This window comes from Tamandua tetradactyla, chromosome 19, assembly GCF_023851605.1.
Source record: "Tamandua tetradactyla isolate mTamTet1 chromosome 19, mTamTet1.pri, whole genome shotgun sequence".
NCBI lineage: Eukaryota > Metazoa > Chordata > Mammalia > Pilosa > Myrmecophagidae > Tamandua > Tamandua tetradactyla.
This window is the reverse complement of record NC_135345.1, coordinates 44,542,988-44,564,401: the sequence shown is the minus strand read 5'-3', so window position 1 is coordinate 44,564,401 and position 21,414 is coordinate 44,542,988. Positions and strand designations below refer to the sequence as shown.

Sequence of the window (21,414 nt, the reverse complement as noted above, 5' to 3'; positions counted from 1 at the left end):
TAACTTCTATAGTCAGTTTATTCGAACACCATAACTACATGGAATCTTGAAGAGGGTGTGAGATCTTACTGGTTTGTACCACTCAGTGTGATGCTTTGATACATCCAAAGTAATTTGGGCAGAGAATAAAAAAGCATTAAGCATTTGCAAAGCCCCCGGAGGGACTGGGGAGAAATGAGGAAATATTCAACTTACCCATCTGAGGAATTCCTGATATTCTCATGAATTTGGGGACAAAAAATTCAATAGGCTGAGCCCTCAATTTAGGGGCTTCCCCCTATAAAACTTATTCCTGCAAAGGAGAAACTAAGCCCACTTATAACTATGCCTAAGAGTCACCCCCAGATGACCTCTTTTGCTCAGATGTGGCCAGGTGAACTCACTGCCCTCCTCCCCCTACCCCCTGCCTACATGGGACATGACTCCCAAGGGTGTAACTCTCCCTGGCAATGTGGGACTCCTGGGATGAGCTGGGACCTGGCATCATGGGATTGAGAAAGCCTTCTTGACCAAAAGGGAGAAGGGAGAAATGAGACAAAATAAAGTGTCAGCGGCTGAGAGATTTCAGAGTTGAGAGGTTATCCTGGAGGCTATTCTTATGCATTATATAAATATCTCTCTTTAGTTCATGGTGTATTGGAGTGGCTAGAGGGAAATACCTGAAACTGCAGAATTGCATTCCAGTTTTCTTGATTCTTGAAGATGACTGTATAACTCTATAGCTTTTACAAGGTAACTGTATGATTGTGAAAACTTTGTGGCTGATACTCCCTTTATCCATGCTATAGACAGATGAGTTAAAAATAAGGACATAAATAAATAAATAAATAATGGGTGTGGGGACAAGGGGTGGAAAAAATTGGGTAGGTTGCAATACTTGTGGTCAATAAGAGGGAAGGGGGAAAGGGTATGGGATGTATGGTATTTTTCTTTTATCTCTTTATTTCTTTTTCTGGAGTCATGCAAATGTTCTAAAAAAGATCATGGTGATGAATACACAACTATGTGATGATACTGTAAGCCACTGATTGTATACTTTGGATGGACTGTATGGTACATGAAGATATTACAATAAAAAATTTTTTTGCAAATATTAATAAAATATTGAATGCAAAATTTGGCCTACTAGGTAAGTTATAGTCACTTTTTTTATCCTGTATTAGGCCCTTCAAGTATTCTCACCTTCTTGATTAGCTCCTACATATACATTTGTACAGGTGTGTAATAAAATTTTGATTAGTGCTCTATCAAAAAAAAAAGAAATGCTTTTCAGTGTCCAAACGACCAAATGCAGCAATAATAGACTTGGCACTAGTCCATCTCCCCAGTACTCAGAGTTAAGAATCCCATAACACCTGGAGAATTGGCAGCCTTAGAAGCATCTGGAGATGGCACCCTTGGCACATAATCTATGGCATGGTTCCCAATAGATAGCACCACCAGTTATGATGGTGACATACTCAGAGTGTTGGCTGGTTGGTTGGTTGGGGCTGGCTAGCAACTAAGGAGAGCCAAACCAGGAGAAAAATAACATAACAGAAACCAAATGATGTCTATAGCTGACACCCAAGTATTGGGGCTCACCTTTGGGGACTAGAAGAAATATTTGCTGGTTGAAGAGCTTTCAGGAGTGGACAGAGGCACTGCAGTGCAAGTAGGAGCAAGAACAAGAAATCTGGATTTCTGATGCTGTTGTGACTTCATTCTTATTTATCAGCTGGTGTGCTTGGTGGTTTTGGGGTAAAATCATCTGCACAAGGCACAAGGAAAAGGAACATAGAGGGAAGTTTAGAACAGTATGTGTATAGACTAAAGTTATCCTGGTACTAAAAAATTCCCTCCTTCTAATCATTTAATGAGTTTGATTACAGTATTTAGGTAATTGGTTAAGGAAAGCAGGTTATATTTATATGAAGTTCTACATAATTCGTGAATTAAAATTCTAGTAGAGCAGGGTGGGCCATGGTGGCTCAACAGGCAGAGTTCTTACCTGCCATGCCAGAGACTCAGGTTCGATTCCTGGTGCCTGCCCGTCAAAAAAAAAAAAAAAAAATCCTAGTAAAGCAGATATGCAGTTACTTCATTTCATAAATGTCTTTAGCATTTCCTCTCTAAAACCTTTGGCTTAAAGGTAGAATGTGAGCTTTTTATGCTTAGTCTGAGCTTAGAAGAGTTTTTTCTTTGCATATGTACAGTAAGAAAAATCTTAACAGATACTTTTTAGTTCAGTAAGAAAAATTATGTACATATATACATATGTACAGGACAAACTAAAAAGTTTGTCCTTTAAAGAATTTTTGACTAGGTAATTTCTTCCTTTTCTTGACAAGCTCCTCTCTTTGGACACATAGGCCTTCCTCAGAGGATTAAGCCTGGTTAAGTGTGGTTTTGTCCCTTTGTTCCAGTGTCCATAGTAATAGACTTTGTCACTTTATCTCTGCAGATTGATCCAGGGGGTATATATGCTAATTACCATGAGCCTTTTTCCTTATTTAAAGAAGCCCTTTTTACCGAACATAGATAACTTACTATTACTATAGTATTATGAAAGTATTAGGTTTGCGCTAAAAATCCATTGCCATTTGATACAAATGGTATCTGTTATTTCCATGTAAGAGAGATGCCCTTGAGTGTGTTTGTACACAGACCCTTCAGGTGATGAGTTGATGAAGCAGCATCACCCCCGCATTGTTTGCAGTGGTGGGAGATATCCCAGGGAGGTGCAGGGCAGGTTGGCTCTACTCAGTGATTTATCAGTGGCTCCACTGATTCAATGCCCCCTTGCCCTCTTTCCAGTTCAGTCTGACTATAGTATTTGCTTTTATGTTGGTGTGTTAAAGCTTGTACTTCTGTGAAAGGTAGACATCCACATCCTATTCAGGCTTTAGCAAGTACATGTGGTAAATACTAACTTTTAACTCAGCCCCATGTTTGAGTACTGTGCTTCACTGTGCTTATTAATAAAAATATCTGCATAGTTAGTATGATGTTCTACAATGAAAACTGCTAAAAATTATAGAGTGTTTTTCAGTCTGGGTGTCCACCCTTACCCTGTTGTCAGAATGCTGAGGAATAGCAGCTAACCAAAAGCCTGGAAACTACCTCTGCCCTAAAAGTCCCACCTGCTCGTGAGACCTGCACACAGCCATGCTGTAGGTGACTTGCAAAGGTACAGGCAAGACCTTTTACAAAATAAGCTCCTCCTCTCCTTGAAAGTTGGTGAACACAGGGTTTTCAGGGAATATTATCTGCTTTTCAAGTCTCACATTTCTCTGAGAAGACTCATGGCTTAGAGCTTCCTGGGTTTAATGAAATTGGTTAAAAAATGAGTTATTTAAAATGAGTGCTCTTTCCAGGTAAGAACTACTTGTTTTGGTTTGTTTTGAAGATAAGAAAAAGAGGGGACATTTTGCTCTTTCAATTTAATAATTAAATTCAGTCTACAATGAAGTATTTGATTATGAGACAGTAATGCCATTAATAAGTTTTCAGTTGCCAGAAATTAAGTGCAAACATCAGTACAGTACTCTTTGTGATGGTAAAGACAATTGTCTTGAGATAAATGACTCATATTTTGGTGCAATGTTTGGTGTCCAAAGTGAGATGTTACAAAAATAAACAAATGGAAACTTAAAAAAGAAAATTCCCTCCTTGGAGAGAGAGAACACAAGAATTGCTACTATTATATATATGGGAACACTGTATTTTATGCATAATGTTTATATAAACCTATAACTTATTTAATATAAATAATAATAATAGAAAGAATTACCACCATGGGTGGCAAGTGGTCCAAAGAGCTGGAACTGAAAGGTGAATGCCAAGGCAGTAAGCAAACCGAGTATGACAATGATGCCTGCAGTGTCTCATAGGTTTGAAAATGTTCCTAATTACTTGTTTCATCTCCTGGGAGATTTTTTTCTCAAAGAAATGCATCTTTAATTTCATAATGAAAAGCAAGAGAAAAATAGATTTTATTTCATAGTCAACTTAACAAAAAATTCTATTCCATTAATGGATGGATATTTGTATTTATTGTTCAACCACTGTTTTATTTGCTAGAGGATACTTCAGTGAACAAAATTCTCTGTCTCCATGGAGTTTACATTCTAGTGAGCAGAGGAAGACAAAACCAAAGGAAAGAAGTGAAAAGTATAATAGACGATTATAAAGACTTTAGAGAGAAAACAGGAAACGTGTTAGTGAGCATGAGGGCAGTGCAGGAAAGGTCCCACTGAGAAGGTGACGTTTGATCTGAGACTTGAAGACACTGAAGGAGCAAATCACGTGGAACTGGGAAGAGAGTTCTAGACAAAGGAAACAGCAAGTACAAAAGCCCTGAAATGAGGCTGCTCTTTGAGAGCCCCACCAAGAGCAGTGAACTAGTGTGAATGGAGTGGAATGAAGACAGGAGAGTGAGAAGAGAGAGGTAGGGACAAGAAAGCAGATATGAGAGGCTTCAGCAGGCCTTGTGTGGACTCTGTTCTGAGAGAGAGGGCAAACCATGAGGGTTTGAGCAGAGAAGTGACTTGATCCCACTTACCTCTAAAAAGCTTCACTCTGGCAAAAGCAGTGCTGGATATATTCAACTTGAAGCCATACACACACACACAAAAAAAGCGAGCACGAACTTGCAAAGAGTTGTTTCCCATTCCAGTCTCAACATACTCATTGAGATGTTCAAAGCTGGGCTGAAAGTCAGTTTTTCAAGACAAACAGAGTGAAGAAGAGAGTTTATATATATATGATCGTAGGGTCTGGCAAGTCCCAGCTCCACAGAGACAGGCCATAAGTTGTGAACTCCAATAAAAGTGATATTGATGTCCTTAGTCCAAATTCCCTAGGGGAAGCTGGCTGGCTAGAAATCTCAGCAAGAGCCAATGTTGAAGTTGAGGCAAAAATTTTCTTCTGACCTTGGAAACCCTCAGCTCTGGCTTTTTAGACCTCCACTTGATTGAATGAGGAGAGTTTCCACATTGCTGAGGGCAGTCTCTTTTGTTGATTGCAGATGCAATCAACTGATTATAGACACAGTCATCTGATTGTAAATGCAAATCCCAATGATAAAATACCTTACAGTAACAGGCCAGAGTTTGACCAAACAACTGGATGTGATAACCTAGTCAAGTTGACACATGAAATTAATCATTACAGTCATTTTGCAAAATTGCATAAAACAGCATTGCTGTTATTTTAAACATACTACAGAGAAGCACATGGCTGGAATGGAATGAGGAGTTGCCTCTCCACAATAAGTCAGGCTATACATGTGTCTGATTTTATAGCTTCTGGGCCATCCTCAGAACTCAGATTGGCCAGGAGATTGGGGTAAAGTGACCTAAGGAAACATTAGGGCAGAAGAAAGGAAGAAACACAGGACTGTATCTGACCCAAATCCTAAATTCAGTTTTGAAGAAAGAATCAGGGATTACTGCTCCCAGACTGAAGTATGCACTATCTGCTAGGACCCACGCACTTACTTTAATATTTGATAGTCCTAGAGATTGTAGGAGAGTCATGATTTCATGTGTTATATCCCATTGGCCCCATGAGCCACTGAAATTTCTCTGAAGAACTCCCCACAAAGCTGCTATTGTTGCTTGGAGTTATGTACCCCCCAAAAAACAAGTTTATAATCTTAATCTATTCCTATGGGTGTGAACCCATTATAAATAGGACTTTTTGATGAGTTTGCTTCAGTTAAGGTGCGGCTCAATGGAATCAGGATGGTTCATAAAACATTACTGGGGGTCTTACAGACAAGGTCACAGAAAGAAAAGTCATGGTAAGGAGCCAGAAACTGGAAGTCAACAGAACCTGCAAGAGAAAGGAAATGATGCTGCAACATGTATTGCAATATGATGGAAAAGCCAAGGACCTAGAATTGCTTACAGCCAAGTCCAGAATGCCACAGTCTGCAGGAAAAAAGCAATACATTGTTGATGCCTCAATTTTGGACTTCTACCCTCAAAACCAAGAGCCCATACATCCCCATTGTTCAAACCACCCCACTGTATGGTATTTGCTTTAGCAGCTAGGAAATTAAAACAGCTTCATATAGAAAACATTAGGGGTCTCTGTCACAGAGAGAAGAGAAGGAAAGGATGGAGGAAAGGAGATTCCGTTAAGAGTAACCAACCCTCAGATTGACAAGGGGTGAGTGATAGGGCGATTCAGGCAGTGCAAGGGGGTGGAGTCCCAAGCCAGCACCTTATTCCTATCTAAGGGTTTTTCTCGGGTTGGTAGTTCTCATGAAATAATGCAACACACGATGCTTCCCAGCACCCAGGCATGCAATAAGGCCAACTCAGTTCCCTCTCCTCTGAGTCATCTGTTGTCATCTTTAGGAAGGAAGGAGGAGAACATCAAGCTTTAGATGAGTTGTATGTTATGATTCCATTTTTGTTGGACATACAACCATGGACATGCACCCTAAAAAAGAACATCAAATAGAATGTAAGTCAAAGTGTTTACAGCCCTTATTTCTGGGTAGTGGTATTATGGGTAATGTCATTGTTCTGTATGTTTTCCTTTTCCACAGTGAGCATGGATTACTCATACTTTTTAAAGGCGGGAAAGTGGTATTGTATTTGTGAAAGATTTTCAATGGAAATGGCTCAGGCAAAAAAAAGAAAGTCCCTGAAAAGCTAATGTTTTGTCATCTAAACTAATGCTCCTGAACTGCCTCATGTCTGGCAGTTCATAAATCACTGGCCAGACCTGAACACTGGTTTTGGTTTTAGAATATATGGTCAGCACATCAACCAACCCCTAAACAAACTGGTTTCCAAACAGCATGGGAATTAAGGACGGGAGTGTGTCTTCCACATCTCCTCAAAGAAATGTATTATACCTGCACTGCTGTGTAATCATAAGCTTGCCAGTAAAACCGCTTCAAATCAAGTGCCTGGACTTTTGGAGGAGTTTCACCACTAGAGAAATAAGTCTGTGCTGTCCTTGTCTAACATGATGCAGTAAAGGCTAAAGACCCATGATTACTGCATTCTGCTTTCCATTTTCCCTTTTCTAACTGGGAGTTTTTATTGGATATCGAACTTAGCATCTTTTATCTCCATTATCATATATTAGGTATTTGGGGGATATTGGTGTGCTGGTTTGAAAGTATTATGTGCCCTAAAAAGAGCCATGTTTTTATCCTGATCCAATCTTGTAGGAGCAACCATTTCTTTTAATCCCTATTCAGCACTGTAGGTTGGGAACTTGATTAGATCATCTCCAAGGATAACTTAACACAGGGTGCTAAAGTGAGGCTGAGAGTGGCTATGTCCCCTGCCATATCGGCAGGATTAATCTGCAGTAGGAGAGAATGAGGCCAATTCTCAAACAGAAACTGAGACAAGCAGGGTTGAGGGATGGATGAGGAGGAAGGGAGCCCTGCATCACTGAGACCTTGTTTCTAGCTGCTTCAGCCCTGATTGCTATAGCGAGGGTGTCCTTCCCAGCTATGTCAGTCAGTACCTTTTCTTTTCTCCTTAAGCTGGTCTAAACTGGGTTTATCAATGACACTTGCAACCAAAAGGACTGAGATATAATAGCCATTTTCAAAGAGGCACTGGGTCCAAACCCATGATCCCTTGTCATAAAAGAAAGCTAACTAGTTTATTTTCTTTCAACTTCATGCTGATCTTCCATAGTTTTCTGTTCTTAATTTACCTTCAACTGGTGTCACAAGGCTTCAGGATTACAATGAAGCATTAAATAAAAAATGTAAACATTTTGTCATCAGGCCAGCCATTTAAACAACATTTATCACAGCAACAATGGTTGTTAAGATAGACCCATGTTTCCCCTGTGGAATTCCCTGGCAACTGAACATAAATAAAGAATTCAGCCATGGGAGGGAGGCCCTGGGCCTCACAGGGCTACTGGGGTGGAAAGGGATGGAGCTCAAGGCTCAAATGGGAGCAGCATTTCCTGTGTTACCTTCAAGACCCGGGCACCTGAGGGAGTGCAACCTTGACAAATATGCAGAGTGTAGTCTCTCACCCTAGGAATTACCAAAGAAGCTAAAAACAGAAACATGCCCTGCATAATCTCTAACCTCAGGGGACAACAAAAACAGAATTGCTGTGTCGATCTCATTTCCTTGTTAGGCACATTATCATAAGTGCGGTCCTTTCCCTCTAAACGCCACACTTCACTAACATTTACCCAGCACCCGCTTCTGAAATATTGAATTCCATAGTAATTTCATTTTTTGCTTTTGATCTTTACTATTCTGCTCATTTATCCATAAACATGAGCTACTGAACCGAGTTTAAATTAAATAGCTAAGGTTAAAACCTGAAGCAATCCAGATAGGATTAAACTGGTAGCCCAAGGAGGACCTCGTTTTTGAGGTGAGTAATAATGATGATACTGCAAATTCCTATCTTTGGATACCTCTATGTAAAATTATTTGACGATGTTCCATGTCTTGATTAATCCTGAGGCCCTGCTTTAGGAAGAGAGGAGATTTATACGACAGGGGAGGTTTTTCGGGTGTAGATGGTAAAGGAGTTCTTATAATATGAATTTTATAAACCTGCCCCAAATGTCAAGACACTGTCTTATAGGATGGTCCTGTGCAGGGGAATCACTCTGCAAAGCATTTATTTTCTATTACCTGACTGATTTTTAAAGTAGCTCATTCAACCAATTTTGGCAACTGAACTATTCTCCGGAATCCAGAATAGCAAAGACTTGAGAGACAGGAACAAAAAGGAGACTTAAAAGCAAGTGACAGTGCGGGGTAAAATGTCTTCCATTTACTGAAACATCATCAGTGGGCTGGGGGAGAGAATGGGGTGCACCTGAGATACTGCCCTGAGGCTCCTCACTTACAAGGAGGCATGGACCTCCAGCAGCTGACAAATGTGCACGCCCTGCTCAGGAGTGAGTTGAGTGTGATACTCCCAGTTTTATTATTGAAGAAAATGGGACTCAGAGGTACATAATCTTCCCAGGGTGACACAACCTGCCCAGAGTCTCAGCGCCAATAAGTAGTTAAGCCACAATTTGGGTCCAGGGCTGCTGATTCCAAAGTCTGTGCACTTCACATGGCTTGAGGAGAGGCCGGCAGAAGAAACTAAACTTTAATGACCTCTTCATGGGATGTTGCCCATTTTGGATTAAGATACACACAGAAGGTGGAATTTGATTATTGCCAATGACGAGAAGACAATGATGATGAACCAGTTTTTCCTGAGTTTTCTGTGAACTACTAATTCTCTTAATCTTCAAAACAACTCTGCTAATTGGACACTATTTTTATTCTCATTTTACAGACAAGGAAGTCAAGGCACTCACTTGTGCAAGGACATACAGTTGGTAAGGGAAAGAGACAACAGAAAACCCAAGCGGACTGGCCCCAGAGATCATGTTCCTCATCTCTGGTGTCCTGTCTCTCAGTCCACAACAGGGTGATTCTAAATTGCACCACCCAGGCTTTCATTCAGAAGAACACTCATGCCATTCTTCTACTGGCGAAAATGAGCCACTTGGGACATAGAGCAGATTAAAAGTTTCTAACTAAATAAAAAAAAAAAAAAATAGGATCTCCTCATCTTTAACTCCATAGGAAAACAAATCTGTACTTGAGACCAGATTTGTATTCTTGGAAATCAGGAAGAATGGCTTTAACATGTGGAAAATGCACACCCCCACTGGTTCAAGTGAGGGACTCCTCAAGGCAGGAGTAAATGATAGACCCATGGTCTCTCCTAATCTTCTGAACTCATGGATGACCTTGTTTGCAAAGCCTGGAGTCCTGCTTATAAAAACAAACAAAAGCTAGGCTCTTTTATTAAAGGGAAAGCAACCTGAGTAACAACTGTGGTCCTGCATATTACAGAAAATACATTACTTGCTTTACAGAGCAGAGTATGTCAAAAATGCGGCAAGTCATTGTTTGTGCAGGTGTAGCTGTCTGTGAACAAACAAATCCAGATCAATCCTCCTAAATTTCACCAACTAGAAAAGAGAGATAGCATAGCATAATATCATCTGACTACCGTTTTGACATTCAAGAACACATGCAGATTGACTGTGTCCTCTCATTTTTCCTTTACAATTCCAAACATGGTTTTTTTGGTTTAGGGAACATTTTTATCCCTCAGAAATGGCTTTTTATTGGAGGATGAAAGAGGAGCTAGCTATTAGTTCATTCACTTGGAAAGATACAGTAGATTTTTTGGATCATGTTTTTGATGCCAGAGGTCCTAGGTCAATGTATTGGCAAGACTTGCTTTTTTCCAGAGTCTGTATGTTCTGGTGCTGGCTACTGACAATGCTTAGGCTTCCTTGTCTTATATGCCTGTCTCCTGTCACATGGTGATGTCCTCATTCTTCCTATGTTCTTTACTCTACAGGTTTCCACTGACTTCTTGGTCCTGTTTATAGAGCCTCCAGTAATCTGGATTAAAGTCCACCCTGCTTCAATTGGCCATACCTTAACTAAAAATAAAATCTTTGTACATCCTGTTTACAGTGGGTCCACACCCACAGAGATGCAGATCAAGAAAACGTGTTTGCTGGGGTACATATTTCCACCTACCGCAGTGGTATGTAAAATAACAGTGCATCTTACAATAAGTGGTGTCTTAGATTGAAGGAAACTCAGTAGCCAGTTGGATATAAGTATAAAGAGGATAATATTTGAGATATTAATCTTTACTGAAAGTCAAATACATGCAACACTATGGTGTCTCTTACATTAGTGGTTATTTGAGGAGATGGAAAGAAGTAAGTGAAGAATTGCCTTAGTTTTCCCAACCCAAATTCCCCTCAGTGCCATTTGGAGCAAATGGATCTCATCTGACTCTCACGGTTGAAATTCTGAGGCTTTGTCAGCTAGGGTTTTGGGGGGATTAAATCATGTTCCCCACAAAAGACATGTTTAAGTCTTAACCCAAGTTCCTGTGGATGTGAACCCATTTGTAAATAGGACCTTTGATGATGTTGTTATTAGTTATGAGGTGGACACATTTGTGAATAGAATCTTCAAAGATCCTATTCAGATGAGGTCAAATTGAAGCAGGGTGGCCTTAATCCATATCACAGGATTCTTATAAGTAAGGGAAATTCAAAAGCAGTTAGTCAAAAGAAGCCAGAAGTCAGCAGAGGCCAGAAATCAGAGAAAGAGACACAAGGAGAAAGAGGTAGCCATGTGGTAGAGGGTTGCTGGAACCCTACAGCTTCTGGGAGAAAGCAAGCCCTACCAATATCCTGATATTGGACTTCTAGCCTCCAAAAATGTGAGAAAATAAATTCCTGTTGTTTAAGCCATCTCATTTTGTGGTATTTGTCATAGCAGCCCAGGCAAACTAGGACAGGGTGGAAGCAGACTTAAGCAAAGTGGAGTTTACTGGAAGGATACTGGAAACTCACACATCACTGTGAAGGCTAGAGTACCAGGCTTAGAAATGGGAAAGAACCAAGACAACTTTAGAGAGCCAGGTGGCAGGGACTACAGACATTATCCCAAAGTAGGAATATTGTTGGGCTGAATAAATCTCATCATCTTCCCCTCACTGCTTAAGATTCAGAATTATGAGAGAGAACATCCAACTGACCAAGTTTAGGTCACTCCCTTGGCTGTGCTTGGACAAGTGAGTGGAAGACTGGTGAAAAGAGCCTATATTGCCCAACAGAGACCTTACATATGATGTAAAAGAGAAAATTTCCCCAAAACAAATGGATGCTGAGTGTCTGTTAGGTGAACAAAACCTAGCAAGTGTTTCCAGAGTGAACCAAATCAGTATCCTTTACAGAATTCTGTCTTTAATACTTCAGTGAGAATGTGGCACAGAGAAAAGTGCCCAGATGTCCTGCTTCTAGAACCCAGACACTCTTATGCCAAGTCTACCACTTCTTGAACAAGTCACTGCACCTCTCTGAGCATCAATTTCCTCTTCGGAAAAGTGAAGACACTGGATTTCTTCTAAGGTCCTTTACAGAAGGAACTTTTTAAGTCATACACTTGAAAAGAAAGTGTGTGACTCTGTTATCATTCATCTTGGATGTTGTTGTGACAGAATGAAAGACCCAGAAGTTTGAATGACCTCAAAATAATAAGTTATAGAATCACTGCTGATCTTCATGAAATACAGGAGATTTACTACCAGCTGCAATTTGGAGACAAAGAAGAGAAAAAAATAACTTCCTCTTTCTTAGCCCAAAAGACAGCTCCAGAAAGCCCAGCTGCCTGGACCTTGTAGAAGGGTAGAAAATTATCACAATTTTTATAGCAAAAAAAAATTTCTATTGGTTTTCAAAAGTATGTGATTACAAATTATTTGTTAGAAGACCATGAAATGCTCCACACAACCAGGACACCAAACAGTTGCTTTCTTGCCTGGGGACAAATGGTATAGATTAATTTATAAAATCCAGGACAGTTTATAATGCATGATGTTACAAAAACCTCAAGTTTTTGACGTTTAAGGTTGTAATTCACAGGCTCATTTCTGAAACTTCTCTACCGAAGTTGGTCCTCCTGTAGTACTATGTAGTAGAATAAAATCTTGGCTTAAATACTAATTAACATTATGAACTGGACATTTCCTTTTCCATGACAGTATCCTAATAGAGAAGTTAAGAGAGGATAGAATGGAAATTGGTCTTACCACTCAAGACTAACTTCTGCAAACTTCTTAGAAATGAAATCATCCACAGTTTGACTTGCTCTTAAATATATTCTCAACTTTTCCTTAATAATCCTTTCCCCCTTTTTCCCTCTAGGCTTTAATTTCCAAATATACAACCTTAAATATCTCAAGCTCATACTTCTGCCCATACATCAGTTCTTTGGGAGGAATGTTCTTTTAGAAATTAGAGGAATGTGAAGAATAGAGAATAAAAAATTAAATTTACTAAAACTGACAAGGTATATTTGTTACTTGATTAAACAGAAGAACCCTGATGAGTTAAATCCTTCAGTGATTTGCTTTATGACTTTGGGGAAATTTCTTTAATTCTTCCGTTTTCTTCACTTTAAGGGAAATCACATCAACATCATAATATTAGAAGGGCTAGTGAACAAATAAACTAATCCATTATCAGTACCCAATTAGTCCATGAAAGTCAACACTGGCACTTTTGTTGGGGCCAGTGGGAAAGAGATGATGTCTTACCATTGCAGTTGACAACTGCTGGTGGCCAGACTGACATCACAAAGGAAGAGTCTGCCTGCGAATGAATCAATACAAAGAAAATTGGAGTAAAGAAATGGAGAAAGGTAGATTCGTTTTCACATTATATAAGTATCCATGCTGGTTTAACACCAGATATATCTCTAATTTTCTGGGTTATATGAACCACTAAATTCTTATGTTTAAGGCCATTTGAATTAGATTTCCATCACTTGCAAGTAAAAGAGTCCCAATGAATATAAGATTCTAATACTGAAAAAAAAGTAATTATATCAAAGATGATTGTCCTTTTTTGCTCTGTAAAAGGATGAGTCCATTCCAAAAAGAGCAACCAAGTCAGTAAAGGGTCTGGAAAATCTTACTGGAAGATCGTCTACCGTCTACAATCCACAATGTGGAGGGAATCTTTTAACACATGGTAGAAAGACCTAGCAATCCACTTGCTGGCATTTATTCCTATAGAAATAAAAACTTATGTCCACACAAAAACCTATAAGTGACAGTTTCTAGGACCTTAATTTGTAATAGCCCCAAACTGGAAACAACCAAAGTGTCCTAAAATAGAAGAATGGTTAAATGAAATCTGGTACATCTATACCACAGAATACTATTCAGTAATAAAAAGGAATGAACCATCAATATTGCTATCACCAAAATGTGGACTTGCTGTCCAACGCATACAGTGACAAATCCTGCGACACTGGAATTTTAAAGAGAGGAAGAGCTTTTATTGCAAAGCACAATGTAAACAGAACAGGAGGCCTGTGAGCTTCATCTGTCTCCCAGAACCTGAGAGACTCTAAGAGTTTTATAGTATTCTGACAAAGGCAGGTGGGTTTAGGATAATGAGTGTAATGGTATGAGATGATGAAATTAAAGATAGTCACATTATTGAGCATATGCATACTGATTACATCCTTAGTCACAAAACATATATAAGAAAATAGTGGACTCAACACAATGATTTTAGTATTAAAATGAGGTATAGGTCACCTAAAGTTTAATTTAAACTACTGCACATGCCAGGAAAGCTAATTCTGGTTAGAACTAGCTTTGCCTAGCAAGATACCCTAGGAATTGGGGTGGGTTAGCTCTGAACTCACCCAAGATCCTTCATTAATAAACATTAACGAACCACCTCCATGATCACAAGGCTTCAAAACTGCAAAATAGGATAAAGAGGTACAAGCAGGGCCAGTCACATGTTATCATAGGGCTTTACAGTTACAAAGGAAAGATGATACCATTATACAATAAAGCATCATCATCAAAACTTCAAGGCATCAGATTACAGTTCAGTGAGTTACCATAGCTATACATTTTTGCTTCTGGCTACATCAAAAGGTTAACAGGCAACTGGGTTCGAGCTCAGTAAGTTTTAGGTATTTACTTTGGGTTATCCTACAATGTTCTAGAAAGTAAGAAAGTATCTATAATGATTCAGTAACTATAATCATTTAACTCTTAACTCAGTTACAATGCACGCAACAACATGTATGGACTTCACAGTCATTACAGTAAGCAAAAAAAATCTCAAAAGGTCTCATATTATAAGATTCCATTTACATAACATTCTCAGAATGACACAACTCTAGAGATGAAGAACAGATTAATGGGTGCCAGGATTAGGGATGGTGGAAGAGAGGGGAGCAGGTATATTATAAAGAGGTACCATGAAAGAGATCTTTGTGGTGATGGAATAGTTCTGTATCTTCTTTGCAATGGCGATTACACAAAACTATGCATGTGTTATAGATTGAACTCATTTCCCAAAAAAGAAATGTTAAGTCCTAATGCTCAGAAGCTTTTAGATGTAAGGTTGTTACAGATGGAATTAGGGTTATTGTTGATGGATTTGGCAAGTTAAAAAGAGGTCATACTGGAGGAGGGAGAGACTATGACTGTATCCTTACAAGAAGAGGAATTTGAATACAGAGAAACAGATAGTGATAGATGAGAAAATGCCGTGGATTGTCAGCAAAGCAAGAAAAAGCATGGAATAGACTCTTCCCTGAAGGAAGCTTAATCCTGCAGATCCCTTGATTTCTGGCTTCTACCCTTCAGAACCGTGAGAAAATAGATTTCTTTTGTTTTAAGTCACCCAGTTTGTGGCATTTCGTTATGGTAGCCCTAGGAAACTAAGAAATCATGTGATAAAATAACATAGGACCGTATATTTACCATGTGGTAAAATAACATAGGACAATATACTTTTCATACTAATTTCAGCTTCCTGATTTTGATACAGTAATATAGTTGCATAAGATGTAACCCATGGGGGAAACTTAGTGGAGGGTACTAGAACTTCCATGTACTATCTTTTTAAACTTCCTATGACTATGCAGTTATTTCAAAACAAAAAATGTAAAATAAAATTATAGAAAAGAAATTGTGTTTCAATGGAAACTATACATCGTCTAATCTTTCCTTCAGAACTATCTGATCTCATCTTTTCATTATCTTTGAGCTATTTTTAAAGTCTGAAAGTTTAGATAACTAATAGACATGCAAAATGTACTGTCTGGTAAAGATTCCCTTTCCCGCATCCCAACTCACCCACCTGGTGAGTGTGGGTGGTTGGGGTAGTGGATATATTTCCACCATGGAAAACAGAGTTTTGCTTCTATTTGCACATCCAATTCAACATTCCTTTATTCCATATCAATTTGTGCTTTTTAAACTTTTCCTTTGGACACCATGAGGGCATTGCATAAGTTAAATCTTTAATACATATTCATTTTCATAACCATAAGAAAGCCATAATTTTACCTTTTCTGAAAATCATTTTTTCAGAACATTAATCCAGTCATGTCACTCCTGGGCTTGACCACTTCTGAAGGCTTCCCATTGCATTTAGAATAAATCCCAAACTCTTCACATTGGGGTACCAAGCCTGACCCTAGCCTTTCTCTTGAGCCTCATCTCCTCAGGTCACCCCTTACCAGCTGTAAATGCAGCTACAGGCCTGCATTTTAGCTCCTTGAGAACATCAAGCTTGTTGCTGCCTTCTGGTTCTTGCTCTGTCTAGCGTGGACTGCCCTTATCATGGCTGGCTCTTTCTCATGAGTCAACTCTCAGCTCGAATGTCCCTGGGAGAGGTCCCTGAAATTCTATAAAAAATAATGCTATTTTTAACTTCATCATCATTTCTATCTGAAATGATCTTGTTCAGTTACTTACTAGTTTATTTGCTTGTTATCTGCCCCTTCTCCCACCAAAAAACAAATTCTGTAATAGAAGGTTCTTGAAATGCTTCCCCATTATATCCTCAAGTACTTAGAAAAGTCATACTTAGCACATAGGAGGCACTCAATAAATATTTATTGAATGTTATTGAATAAAAAACTGTGAATGATGCTTCTGCAGGTAGTGAGGTTCCATCCCTGGAGGTGTTTAAGTATGATTTGTACAGCCACTTCAAGGGTCATAGAAAAGTTATGGACCCAGGCTCAGTCACAAGAATAAAGTTCCCTTTCAGCCCAATGAGTTTATAATTTTGTGGGCACCATACCATTTTTGTTATGCAGTGGGAAAAGCAAAGGAATATTCCTCAGTCATTTTCCACCAAATGCTAGTATGCACACCCCTGTTCCTGCTGCAATATCATCTCAGCATTAAAATGTTGAAGCTAATCAGACATTTAATTTCAAAGTGGAAGGTCATTATCTTGTCACAAAATTTTATTCCAATTACTTTTTTTTCTATTATATGAAATGAATTAAAAGTAGCACAAAACATTGGGAGATCAAACAGTCAATCAGAAGCTCATTAAATATCATTGAAATTGGTGCAATAAAAAGCATTTCCCATGGCTGCGTTATTATTTAAAAGCTATATTCTGGATGGCTTAAGGAATTGACATGCTGCCAATCAAAAAAATTACCCTGTCCATAAATAGCCACTTGGTTTTTAAAAGTACACTATCATTTAAAAAAAAAAAAAAGAGCAAATAACTTTAAAAGATTTAAAGTTTGAGTGTAATTACCATCCGACCCTAAGAGACCCCCTAAGAGAAGATAGCAAAGTTACCATCTGATAATTTAGAACAAAATCCTTATAGATGGCTACCAGTAATTTTATAAACATTTCAATACATTTATGTACAACACTCAGTTAAGTACAATCCTAAGCAGGGATTATTGGTCAGTTACAATTTTAAAACTGAGTTTAATGCCACATTTGGAGTAAATGCTCATTTTCTATACACTGACTACCAAGCACTTCATTTTTCTATGGACCCAGACACAGGAGACTGCCAGCATGAGGATTTGAAAGCTGTTCATTTTCAATTTCTAATATTTTTTTCTGGGGGCTTCTTTTTTATTCTCTAGGTGAACCACTAATTTGAATGTTCAGTTACATGGAAATTACTATTTTTTGATATACAGTTGATAAAATATAACTGCAGAAGTAGTGTCCCCAACTCTTCAGGTGTTTAAGTGGTGCAGATGATGCAAATTAGAAACACCTAAGCAGAAGAGAAAGAGCTCAGGTATAGGAAATTACTAGAAGGGTTAAGGATTATTCCCCACTAAGCCCTCCACCACCTCCTCCACACCCCAATTTCTTTTCAAAAGCCAGGACTTATTGGCAAATTATCTGAGAGTAAAATGGGAAGGAAACATTTTGATACAAAATTCAGAACTGCTTTATAGAAAGGAAAGTATGGGGAGGTTTGTTATTATTTATTTCCTCCAATATATCATTCAATTTCAGCTGTCTCCCATCTCAGAAGTAGCTCCCCCATTTCTCACTTATGTGCCTAAGAAACATCTCCCTGGCATCTCATTCTTTCTGTCTTTCACCAGCATTTCATTATTTCTTAACTGTCCCTCTCATGCTGTCTCCCTTTTCCTTAGTGATCCACGTGTCCTCATTTAGCAGTTTTAAGAAGCCAGGGAGAAATGTTGCAAATAATGTTAAATATGATTAATATCTTGAATTCCTTGAAATATGACATGCATGAGTTACAATGAAACCTCTTTTATTTCCCCATGAAATGCTTTTGCATAATGAGAAAGAAAATGTCCTCTATGCCCTAATCAGCCCTGACAGTTCCTGGACTCCCAAATACTTTTATTTATGGCATTATTTATTTCATCTCTAATAAATGAAGGGGGAGGGGGGGAAACTACAGCATGATCTGAGAAGGCTGCAAGGGAGAGGGAGACAATCCAGGGTGGGAGAACATAGAAGCTGAACCAGCAAAGAAGAAAAAGAAGGTTTCTAGAGGTAGGGAGATCTGAGAAAAGAGAGGCGAAGGAACTGAACCCCCACCAAAAGAAAATGGGTTCCTTTCCCAAGACTAAAAGGAAAGCTCTGGAAAGAAAACTAATTTTAGAGTAGATAAATGAAGGCTATACATTAAGGAAGAGAAACATATCCAGAACTCTTACCTGGCAAACAGACTGAAGGCAGGAAACCAAACCTGGGGGGAGGAGGGCTATATATTGGAGTATTGGAGTACCCCAGAGAAGGGATGATTCTGAATGGACCTTCTGCTACAAAGGGTTGCTGGGAAGGGCCCAGATTCCCCTCTAGGTTCGAAGATATCTCTGCCCCCTGCAGATTCTCCTCCAAACCACTCTTCTCTCATTCAAACAGCTACTGAAATTGTGTGTCCTCCAGAAACCCTTGCTTAGTGCCCCTGATACTGCAAGCGTTGCTTTTTCCAATAGAAGAGCCCACCCAATCCAGCCCTACAAAGGAGAAACATGTCTCTCAGTGAGAAAGTGATTTATTGCAAGCACACAAGCAAGGAACTGGAGGAATCACTGCCAAACCAGTTTGAAGTAAGGATGTGAGTTAGGGTTTTACAGGTAAAGGAAAGGGAGTAGGGGTCAAAACTCGGTAATGGCCACATGATACATTTGTGTCAGGTTGGATCTTTGTGAGGAGGGCACAGGCAAATTTTTCAATCCTGGGTTGTCTCAAGCACGTCTTGTTCCAGCATCGATGATTAGATTAAGACAGTGATGTGCAAGCTCTTACGTGCAGAGTCTTCATGACTCTTTTCTTAGATATCTGCTTAGGAATGTCAAACTTTTGTCTTTTGAGGAGGAAGTCACTGATTCATTGGGCCACACTGTGTTCTTGATGCTATTCTGTTATCTTATTCATGTAAGCAGAACTGAGAAGGTCTGGTTAACGTCCCTCTGGGAACTAACTACAAAGAGTAGAGTGCTAAGATTGGATTAACAGAAAACCAGCTCAGCTAGGGTATAAGAAGATCCAGAACTGCTTAAGTAAAGGAATTCTTAATAAGCTAGCAGCCCCAGCTGCAGTGAGGCAATGGCTGGGCCTTGCAGCAAGTGAGAGCTCTTGGGCCACCTTAGTCCTGTAAGTACATTTACATATATAAAAAAATGACATTATTAAAAGTATCTGTCTTCGTTTTCTAGGGCTGCAATAGCAAATACCACACATGGGTTGGATTAACAACAGCAATTTATTGGCTTTCAGTATGGGAGGCTAGAAGTCCAAAATCAAGGTGTTGGCAAGGCCAGGCTTTTCCCCTGTAGTCTGCAGAGCTCTGGTGCTGGCTTGCCATAATTTTTAGACTTTCTTGGTTTGCATCTCTGCCTCCTATTCCATGGCAATCTCTCTCTTCTCATGTCTGCTCTTCTGTTTCTGCTAATCCCCGGCTCATTCATGTGGCTTTCTCTGATTTCTACATCTTCTGGTTTATCTTTATAAAGCCTCCAGTAACAAGGATTAAGGCCCAGCCTGACTCCGTTTAGCCACTCCTAAATAGACTCTTACAAGATCCTATTCACAAATGAGTCCACACCTTAACTGATAATACAACTAAAAGGGTCCCAATTACAAATGGGTTTACACCTATAGGAACATGGATTAAGATTATGAACATGTCTTGTTGGGGTACATGATTCAATTTACCATGGTCTCCACAGTGCTTCATTTCACATGTCAACTTGGCTAAGTTATGGCGTTCCGTTGTTTGGTCAAGCACCAGCATTCTTATTAATGTTGAGTGTACTTCGAGATGGGATTTGTATCTATGATCTGTTCATTGCATCTATAATCAACAAAGGAGACTGCCGTCAGCAATGTGGAAGCATCTCATCCAAAGCCAGAACTGAGGATTTTAGAGGTCAGAAGAGGAATTTCAACTCAACTTCAACATTAGTTCTTGCCAGTTTTCCCTGGGGAAGCATCACCATTATCCAAGTTCCCAACTCATGGCCTGCTCTACAGAGTTTGCCAGTTCCCACTATGTGAGCCGATTTGTGTGTGTGTGTGCAATATAACTTTTTGGATAAAAGTATTTACTTACCATCCCCAAGGGAAAGGTCAGGTCATGGCCCCGTGAACTGCAGAGTCTACTTGTTATGAGAAGAGGGACTCAAGTGGCATGGCTGCATCTCTGCAGCTCAGCCATACATTCCTGAGTATCTGATTTGGGGCTAGTTTCTTCAGTCCCCTGGAACCTCGGTTTTCTCATCTTTAGAATGGGGATATTGAGGCCCTTACGCAATTTCTAAGGGTCCCTATAGGGGCTAAATAAAATAATGTTAAAAACCGACGCCTTTTGTGCTTTTAGGACGAGCCTGGGTTCAAGGGCCTCGAGCTCCATAAAGGTAGGGTCCCACAGCCGGGCGAACCCGGCACTGCTACCTGAACCAAGACCTCAAGGTGTTCTTTTCAGAGGGATGGGGGATTCCCGCTGGCAGAATTTACTGCCATGCCTAACACACGCACCCTCAGGACCTCACCCAGCCTTAACTACTACCACGCCTTCGGTGCAAGCCGGAGAGTTTGGGATCCCGCGGAGGGGAGGGATCTGTGTGTGTGAGAAGGGGTGTCGCCAAGAACTCGCTTCCTAACCGGACCCCGCCCGCAAGAGCAAAAGCCGCAAGTCCACATCTGAGGGTCCAAAGTCCCTCTGTACCGGGGAGGTCCGGGAAGCTACCTCACCCCGCCCGAAACCCCGAGTCCCTATCCCTTTCACCTGTTAGCGGTACGCACCGCTTCCCCCTCATCCTAGTCTCGGGTTCCCCTCCCCCTCCCCCCTGTCCAAGGCGCAAACCGGGAGGGTAGACCCCGCGGGCCGCGGCGGCGCCAGGCCCCGCCCCTACCCCCCATTATCATTAGCAGATATTACCCTAAACACTTGCTCTTTACCTCCTTTCTCCCTCCAGGCATTGGCGAAGCGGCCTGTCAATCAGCGCTCAGGCTGCAGCCCCCCGCGCTGGGGCTCGGCGGCACCAGCCCTAGCGACAGGCGGCGGCGGCGGCCACGG

General features: G+C 40.1%; 1 long non-coding RNA gene across 2 annotated transcripts in view; it reads right to left on the bottom strand.

Moving 5' to 3' along the window:
* The window catches only part of LOC143663192 (uncharacterized), a 31,318-nt gene extending 10,022 nt beyond the window's left edge, over positions 1-21,296 (bottom strand). The window contains exons 1-2 of one of the 2 annotated variants that reach the window (XR_013165856.1): positions 1,991-21,296; positions 1,585-1,750 (exon numbers count right to left, since the gene is read on the bottom strand). This is a non-coding gene — a long non-coding RNA (uncharacterized LOC143663192). Of the gene's footprint in view, positions 1-1,584 lie in introns of both variants that reach the window. The other variant, XR_013165855.1, reaches the window with a different exon arrangement.
* Between the last annotated feature and the right edge of the window lie 118 nt (positions 21,297-21,414).